The sequence below is a fragment of the Vulpes lagopus genome, chromosome 2 (assembly GCF_018345385.1).
Source record: "Vulpes lagopus strain Blue_001 chromosome 2, ASM1834538v1, whole genome shotgun sequence".
NCBI classification, from domain to species: Eukaryota; Metazoa; Chordata; class Mammalia; order Carnivora; family Canidae; genus Vulpes; species Vulpes lagopus.
This window is the reverse complement of record NC_054825.1, coordinates 143,105,391-143,130,919: the sequence shown is the minus strand read 5'-3', so window position 1 is coordinate 143,130,919 and position 25,529 is coordinate 143,105,391. Positions and strand designations below refer to the sequence as shown.

The 25,529-nt window shown below is 39.8% G+C and overlaps 1 long non-coding RNA gene across 1 annotated transcript in view; it reads right to left on the bottom strand.

Annotated features, from left to right (window-relative positions):
* Positions 1-16,632, bottom strand: part of LOC121485369 — a 49,060-nt gene extending 32,428 nt beyond the window's left edge. Inside the window, exons 1-2 of the long non-coding RNA XR_005986255.1 lie at positions 16,504-16,632; positions 5,103-5,217 (exon numbers count right to left, since the gene is read on the bottom strand). This is a non-coding gene — a long non-coding RNA (uncharacterized LOC121485369). The remainder of the gene's footprint in view (positions 1-5,102; positions 5,218-16,503) is intronic.
* Positions 16,633-25,529: the final 8,897 nt, after the last annotated feature.

Below are 25,529 nucleotides of genomic sequence, written 5' to 3'. Positions count from 1 at the left end.
ACGGTTTAACAGTAATCATGTAGACAACATGACTTATTCTATGTCAACTGACATCTTTATCCAGACTCTTCTCAATGGTCTCATCTATCAAGTAACAATAGTGGCAGGAATAAAGTTGGTATAATGGCATCAAGCTTTATCTGGTCTAATAGCATTGCTGATTGTTAAAACTTCCAGCCACAAAAACCAACTGCTTGCACCACACCTCTGGGAGATCAGCCAGCCACTTGGTAGAGTGAAGAAACTGATTTGTCTTCTCAAAAATAGACATTTATTCTGAATGTGGATTTTGCCTTCTGTGCCGCCAGCCATGCTTCTGTCCACATCACCACTCTTGGACTCTCCATTAAAGACCAAAAAAAAAAATATACCACTTATAACTAATGAACTCAATTTTATAGCAAAGAAGTAAAACAATAAGTACCACTTACAGGAGTCACTGACCTTATGGTGTTCTCCATCACTCAAAAGCAGTTGACTCGACTGAACATGGAACTGCCAGTTGAAGAGTCATAACATTAGGTGGGAGTTTGGGTTGCTCTTCTATAGTTTGCTCTAAATAAGTAAATAATATATTGTGTTGTTTCTCCCATAGCCAAAATATACAGGCCCAGGATTATATTCATCTTCTTACACTGACATCATAAAGTACCACAGACCAGGTGGCTTAAATGACCAAAATTTATTTTCTCACATCCTGGAGGCTGGAAGTCTGAGATCAAGGGTCAGGTTCCTATTAAGACCCATGAGGAAAAGATCTGTTCCAGATTTCTCTCATTGACTTGTGGATGTCCTTCTTCTCCCTGTGTCCTCATTTCATTTTTCTACATGTATCTGTGTCCAAATTTCCTCTTTTATATAAGGATACCAGTCAATTTGGACCCAACTTAATGACCTCATTTTAACTTGATTTCCTCTGTAAAAATCCTATTTCTAAATATGGTCACAATCTCAGATATGGGGGATTGTGACTCAACATACAAACTTTTGAGGAGGTCACAGTTCAGCCCATAACAGGGACCAGGGAGTAGGATTTGGAATGGCACTTATCAATGCTACCCCTAATAACTCCTGACACAATTTTTGTTTTCCATTCTGGTTGTCTTTGGGCTCAGCTTATTTAGAGATCTTAGTACCTAAGGGTGAAAGAACAACTTTAGCTGACAAAATGATTGACCTAGAAAGTAAGAATCCTACCTGATTATTCTGAGCTCCTCAGTCCACTGAATGTGTGAGTAAAAGGGCTGGGGGAAAATTTTGTCGGTTGAGGTGACAGATTCTAATAGTCAAAAGGAAAAGCGATTGCTACTCCACAATATGAGCAGAGAAGCTTCTCAGAATCATGTCTGAAATGATTCCTCTGGATCCTCTCCTAGTACTGCCATATCCAGCAGTAATAGTGAGCAACTATAGCAACCTCATAAAGACAGGACCACTAAGGCTCAGACCCATGGGAAATAGAAGTACAGGTTACATGCTCACCGAAGGTTAAAGGAATGTAGAATGGGGAGTGAGAAAAGGAAACTGTTAACATGGGTTGTAGACATGATGATCATAGCATGCATATACTCATAGTTTCTTCTTTGCTCAAATATACTAACTATTCTTTTCTTTTTAAGAAAAATCCCTTTCCCCTATTATTCTACATATGGTACATTCATGGTGATTAACATAAATTTAGTTATGGGACACCAAGACAGGGTTACAGCTAGCTAGGATAGGGATCAGCAAACTTTTATTGATAAAGGGTCCAGTTTTAGTGAGTATTTTCAGTGAATATTTAAGACTTCATTAGTCATACTCTAATCTCTAGCAATGGCTCAATTCTGCCTTTGGGGCAAAAAAGCAGCCACAGACAATCCATAAACAAATGAGTATGGCTATGTTCCAATAAAACTTTATTTACAACAGGGGCACCTAGCTGGCTCAGTCCATGGGGTACATGACTCTTGATCTTAGGGTTCTAAGTTTTGAGCCTCACATTGGGTATAGGGATTACTCAGAAATAAAATTTTCTAAAACAACAACAACAACAACAAAAAGTATTTACAACAAAATGAGCGATGGACTGGATTTAACCTGGAAACTGGTTTGCCAAATCCTCAATTAAAGGATAAGTGTGCATCAAGATATTTGCAGTAACTGGTGAGACTTTGATTCTCCTCTTTGGGAAGAGGGAGAGGAGTCATTGCATTTTGTTTTACAGAAAAATGTTTTTGTTGTCATTGTTGTTTTGAAATTTAATTATTAGTCTTCATGGACCAGGCTAGACTGGGAAGGTATTACAAATTTGCTTACTCGATTCCTAATCCCAACCCCTTTTCACCATGTTTTCCTATACAATAGAGAATGAGAAGCTAACACTTCACTTTTGAGAATCCATTTTAGCTGGGGCTATGCATGTGACCAAAAAAGAAGCATTCATTCAAGACCTGAGAGTAGAAATGAATAAAGGAAATACAGAAGCACTCAGGAAGATTAGATGTTCAGAGTGTTTGGTTCTCTTAGGGCTAAAATGGTGGAGATTTTACAGTGCGAGCCCTAAAACCACTGGAGCAGAGCAGAAAGCAGCATCAGAGGGAAAATGCACTAAAAGAGTTTTTGGCAGGATAGGAGATTTCTTTAGGCTGCATCGCTTCCAACTGAGCATCCAAGGCTGGTTTACTGCCCTCCAAAAAAGTTGAATACTAAAAATAACTAATTGTTATTATATGAATCTCTCCTCTTCTGAATAAGGATTCCGTTTTAATAATGTTTTATTACCCAGAAACTAATATAATGCCTAATACATAGTTGGCACACATGAAATTGTAGTGAACTGAAATGAGAGCCTCGTCAACACTCAGAATAGAAAGGATCATTGCCTAAGGTCTGGAGAATTTGGTAATGGTCATATCACTTTTCTTTTTTCTTTTTTTTTTTCTTTTTTCCTATATCAGCCAACCTCTGGGGCTTTGGCTAGGGAAACTAATAACACAAGAACTCTAAAACAAAGGCTCAAAAATGGAAGACACAGATTTCATTGGGTTAAAACTTTACCTTTTACAAGCAAAACCAGGTCTTGGGCCAATAGCGCAAGATGTCTGCAAGACAGCTAGTGTGTGTGGGGAGGAGGTGCACACGTGTGTGTAAAATCATTAATTTACATTGATAGCTAATAATAATTAATTTACACTGAAGATCTCAGTGCCAAAGGCTAGATTTTGGAAGGGAGGGTGTTAATGGTATATCTACCATGTATTAAGTAGCACGCTTCAAATCCATTTTCTTACTTAATCCATACAACACTACAAAGTGGGTATTATTTCATCTTGACTAACATAGGTATCATGAGAAAATGAGGAGTGGGCTTGGTTAAGTAACTGGTAACAGACATTTATTGAAACGCCATTCTTAAAGTGGTTCCTTCTCCCCATAGCCACAGGCATAGTACAGGCTTTTCCTTTTGCCTAGAATGTTCTGCATGCACAATTTCAACTCATGCAACTAATGATTATTTATTCATCCTTAATTTCTCAACCTAAACATTGCTTACTCAGAAAAGCCATCCCTGACTCCCTGGCCACCTCAGGTAGTTTCACTCTTCCCTGTGCTGTTTCTTCTCAGCCTGTATCACAGTTTTCAACGACTGACTGTGTGGCCATTAGATTTGTCTGTCTGGTTGGCTAATGTTTATGCTACATAGATCTGTTGCTTCCTATTCCCAGGGCCCAGCACAGAACCTGGCACATAGAGGCACTCAGGAAGTAGTTCTGAATGAACAAACAAATAGATGAATGAATAAATGAACACCATGTCCCGAGGTGACTGCTAAACACTTTACCTTAATTATCTCATTCAATCCTCAAAACAAACGTATGGGCTATGTCCTATTTTTGTCCCTGTTTTGCAAATAAAACAGCTAAAGAGCAGAAATATAATAGCTTGCCTAGGCTCATATACATAGTGAGTGTTGGAGTTGAGATTTAAGTCTGGTATCGCTCCACTATACTATATCGCTGTATATATTTCGATGGCATCTTCAAATAGACTTTTATTGCCAATAACATAAAAGTAAAAAATAAGTCACTATAAGACAAGCAAACAACCACAAACATAGTTTTATCACATGTAAAGGCTGTTAAATGGAAGAAAACGCAGTATCAGAGTCAGGCTTAAGACTTTTTCACACTTTTGTGGCAAGAAAGCAAAACGGAGGATTTCAGAAAACAAACTCGCAGGAGGGGTTTCAAAATAGCTCAACAGATCTTACCATACACACTGAACTTCTATAACACCATGATTTAAAACACTAGCCAGTTTAGGCTTTTGCAAAAAAGAAAAAAAGTAACCAAATAAGAAGTTATAAATAGATGAGTAAATTATCTTCCATATTATTTCACTTTTCTGGAACATTTTTTTCACAAATTCCATCTTCTGGGCTATTTCACTTGCAAATTAACTTTTATTTATGAATATATGTATTTAAACATAATGTTAAATGAATGCATAAATGTAGATCTTTGTTTGTTTGACTTTTGCAATCTCTCAATCTTCCCTCTATTCCCATGAGCTCTTACTCCCACCCCACGAGAATTCACTTTTACAATCTAGTCTTTACCCTTTCCTGTATTATTTATGCTCACATAATTCTATTTAATCCTATATATATACTTATCCATACACATCTAATATTACAGAGACAAGCTTTTTGGTCATTGTTTTACAAGAGGGAGTTCACATCAACTATGCTTTTCTGCATCCTGCTTTTCTCCCTCAAACCCTCATGAAAATTCTTCCAAGTTGACTGGGATTGCTCTAGCTAATTCTTCTTAAATGGCTGCATAATATTCCATGGTCTATATATAATTTATAGTAGTCCCTCTCCCTTATCTATACAAGATATGTTCCAAGACTCCTAGGAGATGCCTGAAACCGTGCAAAGTACTCAACCCCATATATACCGTTTTGTCCTATACATACATACTTGCGATAAAATTTAATTTATAAAGTAAGCATGGTAAGAGATTAACAATAACAACTAGGACGATTGTAACAATATACTGTAATGAAAGTTATGTGAATGTGGTCTCCCTCAAAATATCTTACTATCCTGTACTCACCCTTCCTGTGATGATGTGAGACGATAAAAATGCGTACGTGATAAGATCAGATGAGGTGAATGATGTATTTTGTCAGGAGGATGGTCCACTTCTGGGCACAGTTACCCTTCGGTAACTGAAAGGGAAGAAAGCAAAACCTCGGGTAAGCAGGGACCCCTGTATTCAGTCCTGCTCCTATTGATAGGAAATGTTCTTTTCCTCTGGGCCACTAGAGAGCACCATTGGAGCAGTGTCAAGTTCAGTAAAGTTGAGGGCAGACAATTGGAGACCTATTTGTTATCAGATCTGCATCTTCATCTTCACTGGCTTGATCCAGATTTTGTTCATTCTCAGCTCTGGGAACCAAGAATTCTCTCGCTTCCTCCAATCAGTATCTTACCATTCCATCGCCAGGGGGATGATAATAGACTCACTGGGGTTCTTTTTCAGATTCCCCACAGTTGTTCAAAGACCCAAATGTCAAGGACTGCAGAAATATTATAATGGGCGTAGCCAATAAGAACAACTACTCTCACTGCTGTCACTGTAATTACTACGATTTATGAAAAACAAAAAATTGCCAGTAATCAGGCTAAGATAAGAGCTTGACACATGTCACCTCACTTTATAGTTACAACAATCCTGTGAAGTAAGCACAACCATTATCCCATTATAAAGATAAAGTGTGTGGTATAGAGATAACACACACCCAGAGCCAGACCCTTAAGAAATCCCACAGATTCTCTTCGTGTTTCTGTATTAAGTCTGTCACTGTGTGGCCTCTCCTGGATCTCCATGTTCAACTGCCAACACCACTTGTCTCAACCCAAACCCAATCCAAATTCCCTACAGTTTTCCAAAGACCGCAGAGTTCCTATGATGTTGCATTTATTATTGCTGCTGTCCTGTATGATACCTCCCTCAGCTTCCCAGATCTTCAGAGTCAGACTACATTTTTCCTGGTCTCTGGAGCTTACCCAGGTAGACATAAATACCCCTTGTACCTCAAAATAATGGGGAAAGTTGCTTGCTTATCTCATTCTCCTACTAGAAAGTTCTAAAGCCAAGTCTTAACTGTTCTCAGTATCTCTGTAGTGGTACAGTGGTTGGCACATAGTAGATGTTCCATACATGGTAATTAAGGAATAAATGACTGAATCCACGAACTAGAAAGGCCCTTTCTTTTAAAACTTAGAGTCAAACCCAATCCTTAGCGGCATAAAATAAATACATAAAAGCCAAAAGACTTGGGTCACTTCCTTTCAGAGAGGATTTCTGTGACAAATCCATTTCCCAAGCCAATAAGCCACAAATAAAGAGCCCCTGGCTTTTTTGTTCTCTAGCTAGCCTGTAGGTCTGGACAGTTAAAATTGAAGGAAGAGCGTGTGCCAGGCTATTCACACATGCCTAGGGTCTGCTGTTAGTTGCTGCTGAGAGATAAGATGAAAATTTGTATTAGAGTGGAAGTACTTCAGGCTGCAGAATTACACAGCAGCTGTGAGGAGAAGGGGTAGGGAAGAAAATTTGCCTTTCATCAGAAAAAAATGTGGTAAAAACGGATATTCTTTTTCTCTTTAAAAACACATGCAGAAACTGTTTGGCCTGGTTGGTCTTATTATTTCCTCTTGCAAAAAGCTTGCCAGTCCTCCTGGGTGAAGAAATGAAGACCGAGCGATGTGAAAGCCTTTGGGGCCACAATTAGAAATGTTCTTTCTCATGTGGTGTTTTCTTCCCTGTAAACTCCAGATACCACTAATGAGAGCGCCCAATTATTACATCTGTTGACCAGGGGCAGTACTCTTTGCTGCCGGTAAATACAACATTGTCTGGCAGCTCATTCTAATGAGAAACTGGATTATTTGCCCCTGAATACAGTCAAGAAGTCAAAGTCTGAATTGAACTTGCAACCACAAATGGATATATTCGGAGGTACAGTTAAGAGATCTTTGGAGAGGGGCACCTGGGTGGCTCAGCAGTTGAGCATCTGCCTTTGGCTCAGGTCGTGATTCCAGGGTCCTGGGATTGAGTTCCACTTGGGCTCCCCACAGGGACCCTGCTTCTCCCTCTGCCTATGTCTCTGTCTCTATCTCTGGGTCTCTCATGAATAAATAAATAAATCTTAAAAAAAAAAAAAGAGAGAGAGACAGAGATTTTTGGAGGGGGCTTGGGTGGCTCAGTCTGGTAAGCATCAGACTAGTGATGTCGGCTCAACATCATGATCTCATGTGTAGTGAGATGGAGCCCCACATCTGCCTCCCAGCTCAGTGGGGAGTCTGCTTGAGATTCTCTCCTGCCCCCCCCCCTACTTTCTCTGTCCACCCCCCCCCCCCAGATAAATAAATCTTTTTATAAAAGAGAGAGAGAGAGGCCTTTGGAGAGTTTTTCTCCTTCTCTGGCAGAAGCTGACTTTCTACTTGTTTGCATGTTGCAAATCTGAGCAAATAGAAATGTGTATTTTTTCCTCTTCATGCCCCCAAATTTGAAATGCATGTTTAATATCACAGAATCAAAAATTTGGATGGAAGCTCTAAACACCAGCAAGCTCTGCCACACGGACAAAATTCTACTTAACTCATTCCTGGAAGCAAACCACCCACCCTTTTCTCAGAAATATCTCAAAGGAACATCACACATCGGTGCATCCTGCTATCTCTTGGCACAATTTGCTTCCTTGAAGCTCACATACCATTGTCTTCATTTCCTCTGCTGCTCAAGTAGGAGCTTAGTTTTTCCCACTGTCTCCAGCATCAATGTGGGCTTTTAGACTGTAGGAAGATCTGTCTGTAGACAGGTCCCTGAATACTTTGTGCTGTTTTGTGTCTTTGCACCTACTCTGCCATCTGCCTGGAAATCTTCTCTTTACCTATGATCCACCCTCTCCCACATTATGAACCCCTACTGAATCTCCAACACCCAGGTCCTTTGTGAAGAGCTTCCTCCACATCATGTTTTCTCACTCTCCAATCTAAGATACAAATTACCAGGTCCTGCATGCTACCAAGAGGTCTCCTAAAATGGTGCTATCCAAAATGTAGTCTTTAGACCAGAAGCAGTAGCATCACTCGGGAGATTATTAACACTGGGCATTCACAGGTTCCACTTCTGACCTAATGAGTCCTTATATCTGAGGGTAGGGCCTGGGAATCTGGGTTTTAACAAGCTTGCTTGAATTTAAAAAACACTGTTCTACAATAATTTAATTTCAAATAACCTTTGGTAGATATAGATTTAATACTCTTGACAGACCAGAAGGTTCATGACATGGAGCCAATCATTTTACAGAACAAAATTAGAACAAAATTCAAGGTCATTTAATGAAAAAATATATATAATAGCTTAGACTGTACATATCACTAAAATTCTCACTTTTCATTCTTAATTACAGACATATTTTGAGGGAGGAATTGTATGGCAAATTTGGAAAGCCACTGATACCTCCCATAAGAATGCCAATGGTCAACGTTTTTATCTTTTTAATATTATATTGGAATTATTCCTTTGTATGTTTCTCTCATATTACCATAAACTCTAGATCTTTCTCTTACTCATTTCAAAATGAATAAGCACAGGCCCTGACACACAGTTAGCATTTATGATGTTAATTAAAACAATGAACAAGGGACGCCTGGGAGGCTTAGTCGTTGGGCACCTGCCCTGGGCTCAGGTCATGATCCCGGGATCCGGGATCAAGTCCCACATCAGGCTCCCTGCGGTGAGCCTGCTTCTCCCTCTGCCTATGTCTCTGCCTCTCTCTCTCAGTCTGTGTCTTTCATGAATAAACAAGTAAATCTTTAAAAAAAAAAAAAAACAATGAAAGAATATTCACACAGAGCATTTTCTGAATCCTCACTGCCGCTTTTAGATAATATAGTCATCAAACTTAGTTTTGATTTGGCCTCTGAAAATAGTTTTGGCTTACACTACTGTTTTTTGAAATGACATCCCTAAACTAACCAACTGCATCAGAATCGTCTGGGATGTATATCCTGTGCAGATTCCTAGACTCACCCTACAATATTGTTCCTGAATCTCCAGTTTGTGGAATCCAAAAATCCCAGGAGATTCTTATGTAGACAAAGTTAGAGAAACATTGATATGTGTGGTTACCCCAATCTGCAGCACTCTGAAATTGGTCACTAACCATAGAATAAGGAAAAACTTCCCTAGCCAGAAGACTCATTATCTAAATTCAGTAAGGAGGAGGCCTAAAGAGATAGGAAAGAAAGCAAGAATCCCATAGAGAAATTTCATTATGCAAAGATGCAAACAGTCCCATGTGTTCCATTGTATGTTTGAATTGAAATCCATACCTTTGTCAATAGTTGCTTTGGGAAGTGGGAAAAGAGTTTTTAAGAAGTTTCTTTTGCCACACTTACATAAGAAACCAGTGGAATACTCTCCCAGGAATTTAAATCAAGGGAAGGAAAACAAGTAGAAGAATTAGGGGAATTGTTTTTCAAAAATAAAAGAGAAAAGCCAAACATGGAGTTATATGTTCTTCTCAAACCCCTTCTCTCAAAAGAGCCTGAATGCAAAGGCCCCATAGACATCAGTTTACCATGGTATGATCTCAAGAGGTTGAAAATTTGACATCTGTTACCTGAGACTTCTTTAACTGGAGATGTGTTCTCCTGTCCTACAATTTAAGAGAATATCTAAAACATAAATACACTAAAGAAGGAAAAACACCCACCTTGGCTTAAACTCAAAATACAATATGGGAAGAGAGTGGTAAGGTTATGTAGTTTTTATAATATCCCTAATCACCCCATAAAAACAGACAGAGCCAAACCAACAAGCCACATACAGTATCTATGACATTAAGTAATAAGTTATTCACATGAATTCCAGAATTGGAGTAAATGAGGACAAAACACAAAGACTCATATATTATTAGCATCTATATAGGTAGAAGCCAAAGGAAGTAAGGGGACATCTAGTAGATCTGAGAATAAGATGACTCAAGGATTGCCTATATTTTTTTCTTTAATTTATTTGAGAGAGAGAGAGAACACAGGGGAGAAATGCATAGAGAAAGGGAGAGAATCTCAAACAGACTCCCTGCTGAGTGCAGAGCCCAGTGCAGGCATTGATCTCATGACCCTGAGATCAGATCTGAGCCCAAACCAAGAGTTGGCCACTCAACTGACCACACCATCCAGGCTCTCTGCCAATATATATTGACTGGAAAGTGTAGGTGGCCAATTTGAGGACCACAGCTAAACCAGAAGGGTTATTTGCATGTGAGTGCAATGAGATGGCAGGAAGATTTTAAGAATCTGGACTAATCTGGGACTTAACCATGGAAGTGAACTTGCCAAAGTGTTATTCCAGGACAAAGCTCTGTACTAGGGAGAAACTACTGGGGATATAATCTTTTTTTAAAGATTTTATTTATTTATTCATGAGAGACAAAGAGTTAGAGGCAGAAACATAGACAGAGGGAAAAGTAGGCTCCCCACAGGGAGTCCAATGTGAGACTCCACTCGATCACAGAACTCCAGGATCATGCCCTGAGCTGAAGGCAAACACTCAACCACTGAGCCACCCAGGCATCCCAGGGTTCTAACCTTTGACAAAGAGATGGAGGAAGAAAAGAGAGGATCCAAAGAAAGTGGAGATGAGGAACAAAACCAGGAGATCTTTTGTTTTGTTTTTTTATTTTTATTTATTTATTTATTTATTTATTTATTTATTTATGATAGTCACACACACAGAGAGAGAGAGAGAGAGAGACAGAGAGGCAGAGACATAGGCAGAGGGAGAAGCAGGCTCCATGCACCGGGAGCCCGACGTGGGATTCGATCCGGGTCTCCAGGATCGTGCCCTGGGCCAAAGGCAGGCGCTAAACCGCTGCGCCATCCAGGGATCCCAGATCTTTTGTTTTGAACAAAAACAATAAAACAACAGAAAGACAGAACTCTATAGCAATCAAGCTAGAAAACTATCCTGATCCATTCCTTCCCCCAAAAGTTTAGGAAAACTAATCTCATGTGAAAATGAGCAACAGCAAAGAAATATAGTTGAATTCTACACAACTGTTTTATAAGAAAATATAAGATTAGGCAGAAGAAAATATCTCTATAGATAATGAAAGCTCTCCAGAAAAATGGCCACAGACAGATGAAAACTATAACTTAATATTTTTCAGATGAATTAATGGAAATTTTTTCATGATAGTGTATGAAAAAAATTCAACATCAATCAGAATTAAAGAAAACTCAGAAATGAGGTGATAGAACTAAGGACAAAATAGAAAAAAAAATTTAAGTCATTTCAAAATGAAACATGAATCACATCACAAGATATCCAAATGGCCAATAATAATGTGAAAAAATGCTCAGTGTCACTAGTCATCAGAAAGTCAAATTTAAGCCATAGCAAAATATCACTTTGCCTCCATTAAAAGGGCTAAAATTAAAAAGACTGATAATACCAAGTACTAGCAAAGATGTGACAACAAACTCTTATATACTAGTGATGGGAATGTAAAATGGTATAGCTCCTTTAGAAAACTGCTTAGCATTTTCTGATACATATAAAAATGCATCTGCCCTATGATCCAACAATTTGGCTCCAAGCTATATTTTCCAAGAGAAATGAATGCATATGTTCTCACAAAGATTTATACAAGAATGTTCATCACAGTTATCATTTATAGGGCAGCCCGGGTAGCTAAGCAGTTTAGTGCCGCCTTCAGCCCAGGGCGTGATCCTGGAGACCCGGGATCGAGTCCCATGTCAGGCTCCCTGCATGGAGCCTGCTTCTCCCTCTGCCTGTGTCTCTACTTTTCTCTGTGTGTGTGTGTCTCTCATGAATAAATAAATAAAACTTTAAAAAAAAACAGTTATAATTTATAATAGCTGAAATCTGGAAACACCACAAATGTCCATCCACAGAAAAAATAATAAATTGTGTTGTATATACATGAACTGCTATAAGATTTTAAGAGGCTGGATATTATATTGGATATTTTTTTATTAATCTCAAAAAAACATTACTTTGAGTAGAAGAAGTCTGGCACAAGAGTATATGTAATTACGTTTCTTCTGATTTGAATTCTGCTGATTTGAATTCTGCTGTTTTGAAATTCAAGAACAGGCAAAACCAATCTCTGGCAACAGAAGTCAGAATAATTGTTATCTCTTTTAGGAAGTAAGGGTTTTTACTGGAAAGAAGCATGAGGAAACTTTCTGGAGTTTTCTATATCTTGTTCTATAGGTTATACAGATATATATTTGTGGGTATATATATATATATATATATATATATATATATATATCTGTATATATGTCAGGGGACTGCAAGACCATTTCCAAGTTCAATGGTTTCCAGGAGGACACAAAGGACTCAGCATAGAGTCACAATTACAGCTATAATTTATTACCAAAAAAAAAATGCACAATAAAATTAGCAAAGAGAAAAAGCACATGGGGCAAAGTTCAGAGTAAACCAGAAGCAAGATTCTAAGAGTCCCAATGAAGTCACACAGGATGTTGTTAATTCCTACAGAAAGAAATGTGGTATGTGTGAAGTGCTATCTCCCAGGGAAACCCATTATAGACTCAGTGCCAGGATTTTTATTGGGAGCTAGGCACACAGGTAGCTTTTGCCTAGCATGTACCAAATTACAAACTCTCAGAAGAAAAGCAAGTCTTCAGCATAAACCACATTGTTCCCATAAACACACAATGAGCCATTTGCTTTTTTTTAATTTTTTTAAGTTTATTTTTATTTTTTTAGCAATCCCTACACTGAACGTGAGGCTCAAACCCTGAGATCAAAAATTGCATGCTCTTCCAAAAACCAGCCAGGCAGACCTAAAATGAGTCATTCTTATCAGGAAACAATGCAAACCCTCTCCAAATTCAAATTCCTAGCAACCTTGAAAGCAGGCCTCTCTAACTATAGCAGTCAAGTCTTCTCGGCTCTTTCTCTACAATATATCAGAAAAACAAACAAAAAGCAAAAAACAAAACACCTCACTGAACTGTACATTTAAGATTTTGGTGTTTTATCATGTAAATTATATATGAATTTTTAAACTTTAAACATATAAATAATATGAATGACAGATCCACAGATCCTCTTCTGTGAGCAGTTTGTCATGATAGTGAAATAAGAAAATCATAATGATTTTGGAGGCCTACAAACAAGGCAAAGTAAAAAGCAAGTCCCTCAACTTGCTAAGGCTCAACTGTCTCAGGGCCATGATGGGTCCTGTTCTTAAACAGCGTAATGTAATGGAAAGAACATGGACTTTGGCATCAAACTGGTCTTAAAATCTAGCTCTATCATTTGCTAGCTCGGTGATAACAGTCAAGATAATTCACTTCTCTGAGCTCCAGTTCCTCAGCAAGCTGAGGATGATAATTTGCCACTGAAATGTTATAAGGATTAAATGAAATAACACATGCAGTTGGTACTCAAAAAAAAATGTCAAGTCCCTCTACAGTAGATAAAACTCTAGAAGATAAGACAACCATATGAAAAGTTGTAAGGCGGGATCCCTGGGTGGCGCAGCGGTTTGGCGCCTGCCTTTGGCCCAGGGCGCGATCCTGGAGACCCGGGATCGAATCCCACATCAGGCTCCCGGTGCATGGAGCCTGCTTCTCCCTCCGCCTGTGTCTCTGCCTCTCTCTCTCTCTCTCTCTGTGACTATCATAAAAAAAAATAAATAAATAAATAAACACATAATTTAAAAAAAAAAAAAAAGAAAAGTTGTAAGGCAAGAGAGTACTTAGTAAATGCTATGAAGGTTGTTCAAAGTTCTGACTGCTATAGAAGACCAAGAAGAAAGGTTCTTGGTGGCCTGAAACAGGCCCAAGAGGTGGCATTTGAGCTGGTGATGGAATGTGTGGTAAAATTTTGAGATTCAGAGATGAAGAGTAGGACATTTTAGGACCAGAGAAAGGTACCTGCAAATCACAAGCTGGATTTGTCTTGGGCTTTTGTCAGTCCAAACTTTGCTGAGAGAACTAGCATTTCTTTACCTACATGACTTGTTGTGACTGAGCCTTTTTTTTTTTTTTTTGCATAATATCAAATACTTTATTTTCCCTCATTTTGTTCAGCCCACATCTTAATCATATCTATATATGCATCTCCATTCCTATAATTACCTAAAGCTAAAAACATAACAGTCATCTTTGACTCCTGTTCTAGAAAATGTATCCAAATATGATTATTAGCCATCACCTACTCAGCCACCACTCTGGTCCAAGCCATAGTCACATCCTTCCTTGACCATTACAATAATCTCCTAACTGGCCTCTTGAACTTTTTTTATTATTTTTTAGAGTCTTATGGGGTTTATTTTTTTGTATACATTTTTTATTGGAGTTCGATATGCCAACATATAGCATAACACCCAGTGCTCATCCCGTCAAGTGCCTCCCTCAGTGCCCATCACCTAGTCACCCCATTCCCCCACCCACCTCCCTTTCCACCACCCCTTGTTCATTTCCCAGAGTTAGGAGTCTCTCATGTTCTGTGTGACCGAGCCATTATAGGGATTGAATATACTGCCATGCTGAATGGGGTGATACAGTGGGTTCTTCTACTCTGGATCTAAGGCCAATGACATTTTTGCCTCTTGACATCTAGCAATATGGAGCACGAGTATGACCTCAACCAGGAACACTATTGAACCATAGGCAAAATGGTGACTTCCATAGAAACATCAAATGCATGCACAATCTTCCATTCATTACAGTCCCCTCAGACTCCACTGTTGTTGTTGTTGTTTTTCATTTATTCAGTAGGGATTTATTGAGTGGGCAGTCTGTGCTAGACATTGTGCTATATCCTAAGGATGAAATGTATGGGTTCCAGCCCCAGGGAGTTCACAGACTAGTCAGAAAGGCTACATGTAAATGCACGGATTGCACTAGAAAACAGTAGGAACCTTAGGGTAGAGATGAATGAAAGATCTCAGGATCACACAGGCTAGAGCCGGGCCCTCTTTTGATACATCTGGTTTCTACTTCAAATATACTCTCACTGCTGACAGTTAAACTGAGGGATGGATTTGATAAACTAGCTACTTTCCCAAACTGGTCAAAGGAAAAAACACTGGGCTCTAGGTAAGGTCAGAGTGCCCTCTGCTGAAATAGGAAGCTGGAATCAGAAGACGAACTATTCTAGTTTTGTTTATACCAAAACACTCTCTGTACCATTTTATTTATAGAAATGAATAAATATCCTCTTTCCCTAACAACAATCCATCTTGAGTCTCACTGGATTCTTATAAACATAAGAATTGGGTCAGGAGGCAATGAAGGAAGACCAAGGAACATCAGACTCCTGTGAACATCACATGGCAAAACAGGCTTAGGCTAACCAGCATATAAAAGCTTTCCAGCTTGATTGGTGGGCTATCGAAATTCAAGGTGTGTTAGCCTAAGGCCTTTTCATAGAATGACTTCAACACTGGAGCCTCAACTCCTGCAAGGTACCATGTGTTTTCATTCTCCCACTCTCACATTTTATGTGGATGAGAAGAAATTCAGCCATGAAAGACATGGAGTAAACTTAACCTCATGTGACGACATGAAAAAAGCCAACTTGAAATGTGTACATACCATAATGATTCCAACAGTATGATGTTCTGAAGAAAGTAAAACCACAGAGACAGAAAAAGATCAGTGGTTCCCAGGGATTAGAAGGGAGGAATGAATAAGGCCAGAAGCTACCCTGGTGGTTACATGGCATTAGACATTTGTCCAAACCCATAGAAAGTACACCACCAGAAGAGAACTGTAAGGTAAACTGTGGACTTCGGGTGATATCATGTGTCGACATGGGTTTATCGATTGTAACAGGTGTACCACTCTGGTGGGGGATAGTGATAGTGGAGGAGGCTGCCCCGGGGAGGGGGAGGGATGATGCATATTTCATACTTTATGCTCAGTTGTGTTGCGAACCTAAAAAATAAGTCTATTAAAAACCAGAAAAGATTAATACCAGCTAAATTCTTTTTCTTTTTTTTAATAAAAATAGACCAGCTAAATTCATAAGGGCAGACCTCAGGAGGTAAAATATGTTCATAAAAAGCTAATTTGGGGGCACCTAGGTGGCTCAGTCAGTCAAGCTTCTGCCATCAGCTCAGGTCATGATCCTGGAGTCGCAGGATCGAGTCCCATAGCAGGTTCCCCGCTCAGTGAAGAGTCTGCTTCTCCCTCTGCCCCTCACCCCGCCATGCTCTCTCTCTCTCTCACTCACTCTCTGCCTCTCAAATAAATAAAACCTTTATTTAAAAAAAGCTAATTTGTTTTACCAGCATAAGGGGCTGCAGATAGAGAGGATGAATGTGTGATGGAATGCATGGTGGTGTGAGATTCCAAAAACACCATATTATTTCTATCCTGTTGCCCAACCCCCGTACCAAGCAACAAATCCCAAAGACAATAACTGTCATTACCTGTGGCTTACCCTGTGACTGATTTAGCAAAGACTGACACATTTCACTCCACAGTAGCAAAGACAGTGATCGTAATTTCCTCTTATCTGGAACATGCATCCCAGACTGTAGAACTCAAACTGACATTCAGAATGCATTGTGACACCAAAGGGGGGAAGTGGCTTGCGTAAGGACCCTCCCCCAGCAGCCTGGGACTGTCCAGCTCTGATGATTGACTGTGTGCTGAGGACACAGCGCTCTTATGCAATGGACAAGGCAGTGGCAACTCCGTGGCTTGTAAACGGGGAGGCTCTGCAGTAAGGACTCTTTAGCAAATGGGTTACCTTAAGGGAGCAATCGGGGCTGCTAAAAGTCGGTGTCTTTCCTTGGGGCTGGATCATGTGTGATCTGAAGTCCTTTCCCACTCCAAATTAACATCCCAAAATGGATCCCATATTTTGAAACAGTGTGATTAATGAATTTTCAAACATGTCCCAGAAGAAACACTGTAGTCATTTACTTAACTGGCATTTAGAGTAAAATAACAAATGGTTTTAGACATTTTCCTTGCCTCTTTAATTATGGAGGCTAAATATTTCTGCACTCCTGATAATTAGCATGCTAGCCTGCATGAAAAGGTAAGGGGGAGGTCTCTTTAAACAGGTGCTGAATGCCTTATGTGCAATAAACATCCCCAGCCACCATGGATTTCTACATCTGGTAGAGATTTTGTAGCTGTAGAACATCTGGAATTTAATTTGCTACATGTAGTAGAAACCCTTTTCATTAAAAAAAAAAAACACCTTCTTTATTCAAAGTAATTTGCAGTCTCTTATAATCCACTCACACACACCCCCATGTGCCCCCTTTGAAAAAAAATCTCCACAATGCCTATTGTGAAAACCCTTGGAATTTTTTGGCCTTGCAAAATAGTAACCTAATGCAATTCAGGCGAGGTTACTCCAATTCCTTTTTCCTCATTTCAATGCACTGATGAGCTCTGGCTTTATAATTAAAGTGGCCTCTTAGGTTATTCCAGCGTAATTATTATTCAGTGCTGTCATCTACCTATCCCATGGCCTGTGGATTCAACAATATGTATGAAGGTGTGATAAGAGGTGGTGGAGTGGGGGTAAGGGGTGCAGCAGGGAGTTCATTTGTGTTTATTACATACAATGTTCTTTTCCTGTGGAAAGGGGCTTTTGTGACCGTTCTTTTCCTAGTCCTGTGGACTGCCTGCCCCACTGCAAACGGCTGCTATCAATAAACACCCTTACTTTCATTTGTGAGACCCAACCACCATTTCCTGGAGATAAAGGTGGCTTAGATTTCAGCACAATGTAAAACATATTCCATGACATTTCTTGAATGGAGTTGGGATATTTAAAGAAAACCTAACAGACAAACCTCTTAGGTAAGATGGTTCTTGCCCTTTTATGTTTTGCCATCTTCAGATATGGTGTAAATCCAGCTCCAGAAAGCAAGAAGGAACCAGTAGATAACATTAGCCCCCTTTGTCAATCTCAGTGGGACCAGATTGCCCCACAGGACAAAAGGCTAGAAGCTGACATGTAGATCCTGAATGTGTCTTTCTCAATTCTTTTGTAAACTTGGCCCCTATGGGCAGTGTCATGCACATTATAAGCCAGTAAGTACTTCTCAGAATGATTTCCTCCTCCTTTGGAACAGATCCCTAAAGGAAAGGAAACGTTGACTCTGACTTTTCCCTCAATTACTCATACTCAGCTTTTCCTAAGATCACTAACACCCATCTCATCAAAAGCAAACTGTCCTCAAACAGTTATAGCCATTACATAAATTTCATGTTCCCTTATTTCATTTATTTCTCCTTACAACAAATCTTCCCTTTGGGTCAAATCCATCACATTCAATCTGCTAAAGCACTTCGTTATTTTTCTAATAATTGAAATGCGAATTGATTGCCTGCAAAAAAAAAAAAAAAACACATCCCTGTAGGTGGGATCTTTTGACACGGGAAGGTTACATATGGGAAATATACAATATGGCAACAGTTGAGGTTGGTTCCCCTACGTCAGGACCGGTTGACCTTCCAGTAGTCTTAAGCTTTAAGACGAAATGAAACCCAAAGCTGGGGGAGTAAAGGAGGACTTGCGGTCGGTTTTGTATTGTATATTAGATTGGGAACATGTGTTTTTTAAGGAAAGGAAGCCTGACACAGTGAAACCTTTTGACACAACAAAGGAAGGAAATTGATCTAAGTGTCTGTCTGTAATGTGCCATTTGCTGTGATCAGTCTCTCATTCAAGCCTGATCTCTGGCGTCCCTGTTTGTATTGGAGCCATTTCCTGCATGATAGTACATTCCTGTTTGACACACCATGCCTGGGAAAAGGCAGTATCACCTACCCCCACCCGGGCAGACACAAGCTGTGAGACGTCATCAGGACTCTTCCGTTTCCGTTGCTGGGCGTTGGTTATTCTGTGGGGCTTGCATCTTTCTCTATTGACTTCCTGCTCAGTTAAGGGAAAATTATAGAAGTGTCCAAAGACCTGGTTTCAAGATGAATTGGCAAAGCTTAGAAAAGGAAGACAAGGAGGAGGGGAAGATATATTTCAAGGTCAAAGATTTTATGATCAGAATTTTTGAAGCCTCTAGACTTTATCTGTTCTCTGCTGCTCAAAGTGTAATCCCTGGACCAGCAGCATCGAATTACATGGTTCCCTACTACCAATGCGACACCAGATCCTATCTATGACGTACTAGAATCTGTATTTTCACATGATACTCAAGGAATTTGTGTGCACCCTTAAGTCTGAGATACAAGGATCTTAACCCATTTATTTACAGCTAAAGAAACAGAGTCTCAAGTAAGTAGATTGTGCCAAACCATAAAGTTATTCAACAGAGCAGCTAGGACAAGGACCTTAAGATGACTGCTTCAGCTAGTCAGTCTACTTTTTGCCGTACATGAAAGGAAGACGTACAGCTCAAATGCCCCCTTCAAACTCCTCACCATCCTTCAACTCATAGGCCAAACCAATGTCCCTTTATTCATCAGAGTCTCTTCACTTCTGTCTTCACCATCTTGGAATCCAAACAGTGCTCCTCCTCCTGCAAACTCCTGAACTTCCCTAGGACCCTTTCTCAAAGCACCTACTTTGATTGAACTCAACCACCTACTTTCTCCATACCTGTAGCCAAACAGCCCAGTAAAGCTGGACAAAAATCACCCCACTGAACAGATGGGCATCACTTCACATTTAAAACCACCAACCTCAGCCGAACCCTCAGCAGGGCTGATTCATCTTGCTGTTTATTTCTGTAGTTGCTTTTCTACTGTTTTTATATACCTTTTCCAATGTCCTTACACTTTCCATCATGCATTCTCAAGTAATGACTTGTCTCCAACTTCACAGAGGTAATAAAAGGAATTAGCTATCAAACCCCTCAACTTCCCACCACTGATTTTTTTTAAAGATTTTATTTATTTTTTCATGAGAGACAGGGAGAGAGGCAGAGACATAGGCAGAGGGAGAAGCAGGCTCCTCACAGGGAGCCTGATGCAGAACCCGATCCCCAGATCTGGGATCATGCCCTGAGCCAAAGGCAGATGTTCAGCCACCAAGCCACCCAGGCGTTCCCCCACCACTGATTCTAAAGCAACATAACCTCCTGCATCTGCCCACACCCATCTTCTCTTTCTCCCCTTTTTACAGTAGATAAATCACCCATCTCCTCAACAAAAACTTGATCAGAATAGATGCTGTGAAACTCATTCACTGTCCTCTTCTCTGGAAGGGAATCCCACTCCATAGATCACCTCTCTTCCCTAAATATGCCACGCGTATACATTCTTGCTTCTGAGTCCATTTCATCTGCATTCTGGATTATTCTAGTACCTCACTTCTCAAACAAGAAGCAAGCTAGCAAAATCTTAGAGAAAACGTCTCTAGTTTGATTTCTATTTCAATGCTCTCCTTCACAGGTAGTTTGTAAGCTTCTAGCTTGTAATACTCTCCACACATGTAGTCTGTGCTTTTTCATCTTTCATTCACTATTTTTCAGAATGACTTCATTGATATATTATCTTTTTTAAGTAATAGGGAAAAAATAAAGAAAACGGCAAAAAAAAAATACTGGAACTCTCACAACCCCAAAATAATCGTTTTTTTCTTTTTGTAACATTTTTTTTTCATCCAAAAAGAAGATGGATAGGTAGAGGAGAAAATGTAAAATGAAACTGTGCTCTATATACAATCTTTTAAAGTAAAATTTAATTGTTCTTGAATTTAACAGAAGAAATGTTCAGAAAATGAAATTAGGACTAACTCATTACCTAGAACAATAAGGAAATTCACCTTTTGTAATTCACATTTTTAGTTTTATAAGTTATATTTTATTTTAACTTTGTCAAGATTTTTAATACTTAAAATCTGTTTTGTAATGATAATCCTCTGAGTATTCAGTCCTGGTCTTCTACTTAAATGTATTCAAACCTGAACACTAATCATTTTTTTATCATAAGTTTTCCAATCCTGAGTATATTCAATCATATGTTTGGAGTATCTGGACACTGGGGAGATGAGTCCAAAAATGGGTCAGATCCCTGCACTCACAGAACTTACATTCTAAAGGAAGAGAAAGAAAATAAACAAGGCAAAACAAAACAAGATATTTCTCAGACAGTGTGTGGTAAGTGCTACATGTATATAAGGATACATGGTGAATGAGTAGGGGGAAAAGCTATTTTAGCAAAAAAAAAAAAAGATGTCTCTTTAGATGTGACATGTAAGCTGAGTCATGAATAATTGAAAAGTCTCCATCACTAAAAGGCCTTAGAGGAGAAACATTCTATGTGGAAAGAATAGGAAATGCCCAAGTTAAAAATAAGTGTGGCTTGTTTAAGTACCAGAAAGCAGGCCAAGGTAGTGGGAAAGTAGCAGAGGAGACTATGTGGACAGAGAGATAGTCAGGAGTCATTTTACAAAAAAAAAATAAAATTAAAAAAAAAGGAGTCACTTTACACAGATATTTCAGATAATGATGTTCAAAATGAAATGTAAAACCTATAGGTGTAAGTAAGAGGGGGAAAGAGGGATGTAAACTGATATACATTTTTAGAAGATCAATTTGACCACCTGCCATGTAGAAATTGAAAGAAGAGGTAGGGTGAAAAAGTAGAAGCAGAAAGTCCTGCGAGGAGATAATACTAGTAACCCAGGCAAGAGATGACAATGTGGACTGGGGTAGAAACAATGAAGATACAAAGAGGGACATAATTGTGATGTACATCACAAGTAGAATAGATGGAACTTCCTAGAGTGGGTGGAATTACTGGTGGAGGAACAAGAAAAAGGGAACCAAAGATAAATTCTAAAGCTTTGTTTGCTTGCTTGCTTGGTTGGTTGGTTGGTTTTGTTCTACTTGAGCAACTGGGTTAAAATTAGTACCACTTACTGAAATGGGCAAGGCTGGAGAAGTAATAGATTGGATCCAGGAGTGTCCAGGGGTGTCACGTTTCAGATATCTATTAGAAATCCAGTAGACTCGGGATCCCTGGGTGGCGCAGTGGTTTGGTGCCTGCCTTTGGCCCAGGGCGCGATCCTGGAGACCTGGGATCGAATCCCACGTAGGGCTCCCGGTGCATGGAGCCTGCTTCTCCCTCTGCCTGTGTCTCTGCCTCTCTCTCTCTCTGTGACTATCATAAATAAAGAAAAAAAAATTAAAAAAAAAAAAGAAATCCAGTAGACTCTATGTTGAGCCTAGAGTTCAGTGGAGAGAGAAGTTTTGAAGTGGTCAACATATGGACAAAATTAACACCAGGAAGAAAATCACCATGGGTAGCCAGTGTCTTCAGTCCTCGCTGTGCAACAAAATCATCTGAGCTTTAAGAAATACTGGTGCCCCATTCTCTAACCCCAAAACAAACAGCATATGTGAGGACTGGATGTGGCACTGACATAGATAGAAAAGTGAACCCAGGACTAAGATTTTTGGATATAGTCACATCTGGACATTGAGAAAAGGAGAATCCAGTAAAGAAGACCGAAAAGGAGTAGCCAAGGAGAAAGGAGAAATAGGTATTGTCCTAGAAGCCAAAGAAAGTAAGTGGTTCATGAAGGATGGAGAGGCCACTCTGCCACTGAGACATTCAGAAAGATGAGAACTAGGTCCCTGCAGAGGAGGAAGCCAACTTGCCAACCGTTTACTTTTCTCAGGTAAAGGGAAGCCATCAGCCAAGAGTGTCCATCAGGAACAGACTGATACTAAAGGTTGTAGGAGAGAGAGGGAATTATGTAAAGATCAATTTGAAGAGTTAGAGAGCAAGGAGAATGTACACACAAAGAAGGCCAGGAAGTATCAAATGCTCATCTGAAAATTATGGGCATAAGTTTAAAGCAGGACTAGTCCATCTATGTGTACTAGTTACTCCGGCACCATTCAGGGGCTCAAAGTAACAGATGGTTGGATTTAGTCATGGTAGGGTTTTTGTTTAGAGATTTATTTTTTGCTTATTTGTTTTTCAGAGTAAATATAATAAAAGAGGAGATGGAGGCAAAGGAGTCAACTTATATACTGGTTTCCTCACAGTTGACTGCAGTGACAGCCCATAGCACAAGAGCCTTCAATACAGGGTATCTCTTACTCTAAACCAAGTACGAGCCATTACCAGAAAGGCTACCATTCCAGGGAGAATTTGCCAAAAAGATAAAATAAAACAACAACCAAATTATTATTCCCACTTTCAAGGAGTACAATAAGTAAATCTAAGTTGGATACAGTGGCAGTGAAGCAAGAAAGCTTGATGAATTAATTACGAAACGCACAGATCAAAGGATGATAATCGCAGTGAAGTGGAAGAGTTGGTAAGATGTGGCCTTGAGAGCGATCCAGAAGACCAGCATAGCGAGACTCTGTTCTAACTGCTTTCAACTCTTGCATTTTCCTTTTGAAATCTTCAGCCCTTTCTCTATGGAAATAATTTGATTTTCAGCTGTGTGTACTCTGCTCTTTGTTGTCTCTAATTTATGCGTAAATTTCTAATGACGTTGTTTGGGTCCTTAATTTGTTCCCTTAGCTCTGAAATCTTCTGTATTTCATGCTGTTGTTTTATTACCATTCTGTCCTTGAGTTCTTATTTTCTGTCTGTTCTTAATAAAGAATTCCTGGGGTGCCTGGGTGGCTCAGTCAGTTAAGCATCTGACTCTCGATTTCGGCTCAGGTCATGATCTCAGGGTGATGAGACTGAGTCCCATGTTGGGCTCCATGCTGGGCGTGGAGCCTGCTTAAGATTCTCTCTCTCCCTCTCCCTCTGCCCATCCTCCCTCTAAAAAAATAGAATTCCTGTTCATACTTCTTTTGTGATCCAAAGCATTCATAGAAATACGGACTGAGCTAGTCATCTGTGATTTACTCACCATGTTCTCATTCCTTCCCTTCGTCACCGTCCCTTTCCTTTCTTCCCTTCCTTCTTTCCTTTTTTCCTTTCGTTCCTTTTTTTTTCATTCCTTGTCCTTTCCAAGCTGTCTTCCTTCCTTCCTTCCTTCCTTCCTTCTTCCTTCTCCTTTGGTCCTTCCTTCCTTTTCTCCTTCCCCTTACTTCCTTCAACTCTCTCTTCCTTTCTTTCCACTTCTCTTTTTCCTTCCTTCTTCTCTATCTAGCATCATGTGTTTTGTTTTTTACCCATATTTAAGGTGGACAGCTCTAACCAAACTTCTCTTTGCTCAGATAGAATGCAAATCAGTTCTCATTGACATCTTTGCAGCTCATTTGAGACTACACTATTTTCTCCGTGTTATGGGTTAAAAGAGTGAATATTGTTTTAGATTCATTTTTCCACAGTCTGTGGTGTAAGGGAAAAGAGGAAAGTTCTGCTGGAACTCTGAGTAACCTTAATTTGAAGACACAGTTTCTTCCATTTCCTCAGAAATTCTCCGAATATCTTAAGAATTCACATCATTGGGATCCCTGGGTGGCGCAGCGGTTTGGCGCCTGCCTTTGGCCCAGGGCGCGATCCTGGAGACCCGGGATCGAATCCCACATCAGGCTCCTGGCGCATGGAGCCTGCTTCTCCCTCCGCCTGTGTCTCTGCCTCTCTCTTTCTCTCTGTATGACTATCATAAATAAATAAAAATTAAAAAATAAATAAAAAATAAATTTACATGCTTATGAAATCTTAGAAATGTTCTTAAAAATGATTCAAAATTAAAAAAAAAAAAAAGAATTCACATCATTAATTGTGAGTGCTCTCCTCTCTAAAAAAAACTATTTCCATGGGGCAAGGGTGTCCAGGCTTGGACACCCTTTCCTATGCTGCCTATTCACTTCCTTTGTCTGCTTCTCCACAAATTTGGCAATATTTACAAGAATTTTATGAGCATTTTCACCTACCAGGGCAACTGGGTGGCTCAATTAAGCATTTGACTCTTGATTTTGGCTCAGATCATGTTCTTAGAATCATGGGATCAAGCCCCATGTCAGGCTCTATGCTAGGTGTTAAGTCTGCTTAAGAGTCTCTATCCCTCTCCCTCTGTCCCTCTCCCCTGCCCCTTCTCTTACTTAAAAAAAAAAGAAGAAGGAGAAGGAGAAGGAGGAGGAGGAGGAGGGATGCCTGGGTTGCTCAGCAGTTAAGCATCTGCCTTTGGCTCAGGGAGTGATCCCAGGGTCCCAGGATCAAGTCCCATATCAGGCTTCCTGCAGGGAACCTGCTTATCCCTCGGCCTGTGTCTCTGCTCTCTCGCTCTCTCTCTCTCTCTCTCTCTGTGTCTCTCATGAATAAATAAATAAGGTCTTTAAAAAGACAGGCAGCCCGGGTGGCTCAGCAGTTTAGCCCCAACTTCAGCCCAGGGCCTGATCCTGGAGACCTGGGATTGAGTCCCACGTCAAGCTCCCTGCATGGAGCCTGCTTCTCCCTCTGCCTGTGTCTCTTTATCTTATTTATGTTGCTTCCGTTTTTCTTTATTCTCAGAATACAGACTGAGAAGGAACCAGTGCCAGGATGATAGCCATGGGGAAAATTTTAGGGGAGGCTAGATCCACTTATTCACTCCACACACATCTGTTGA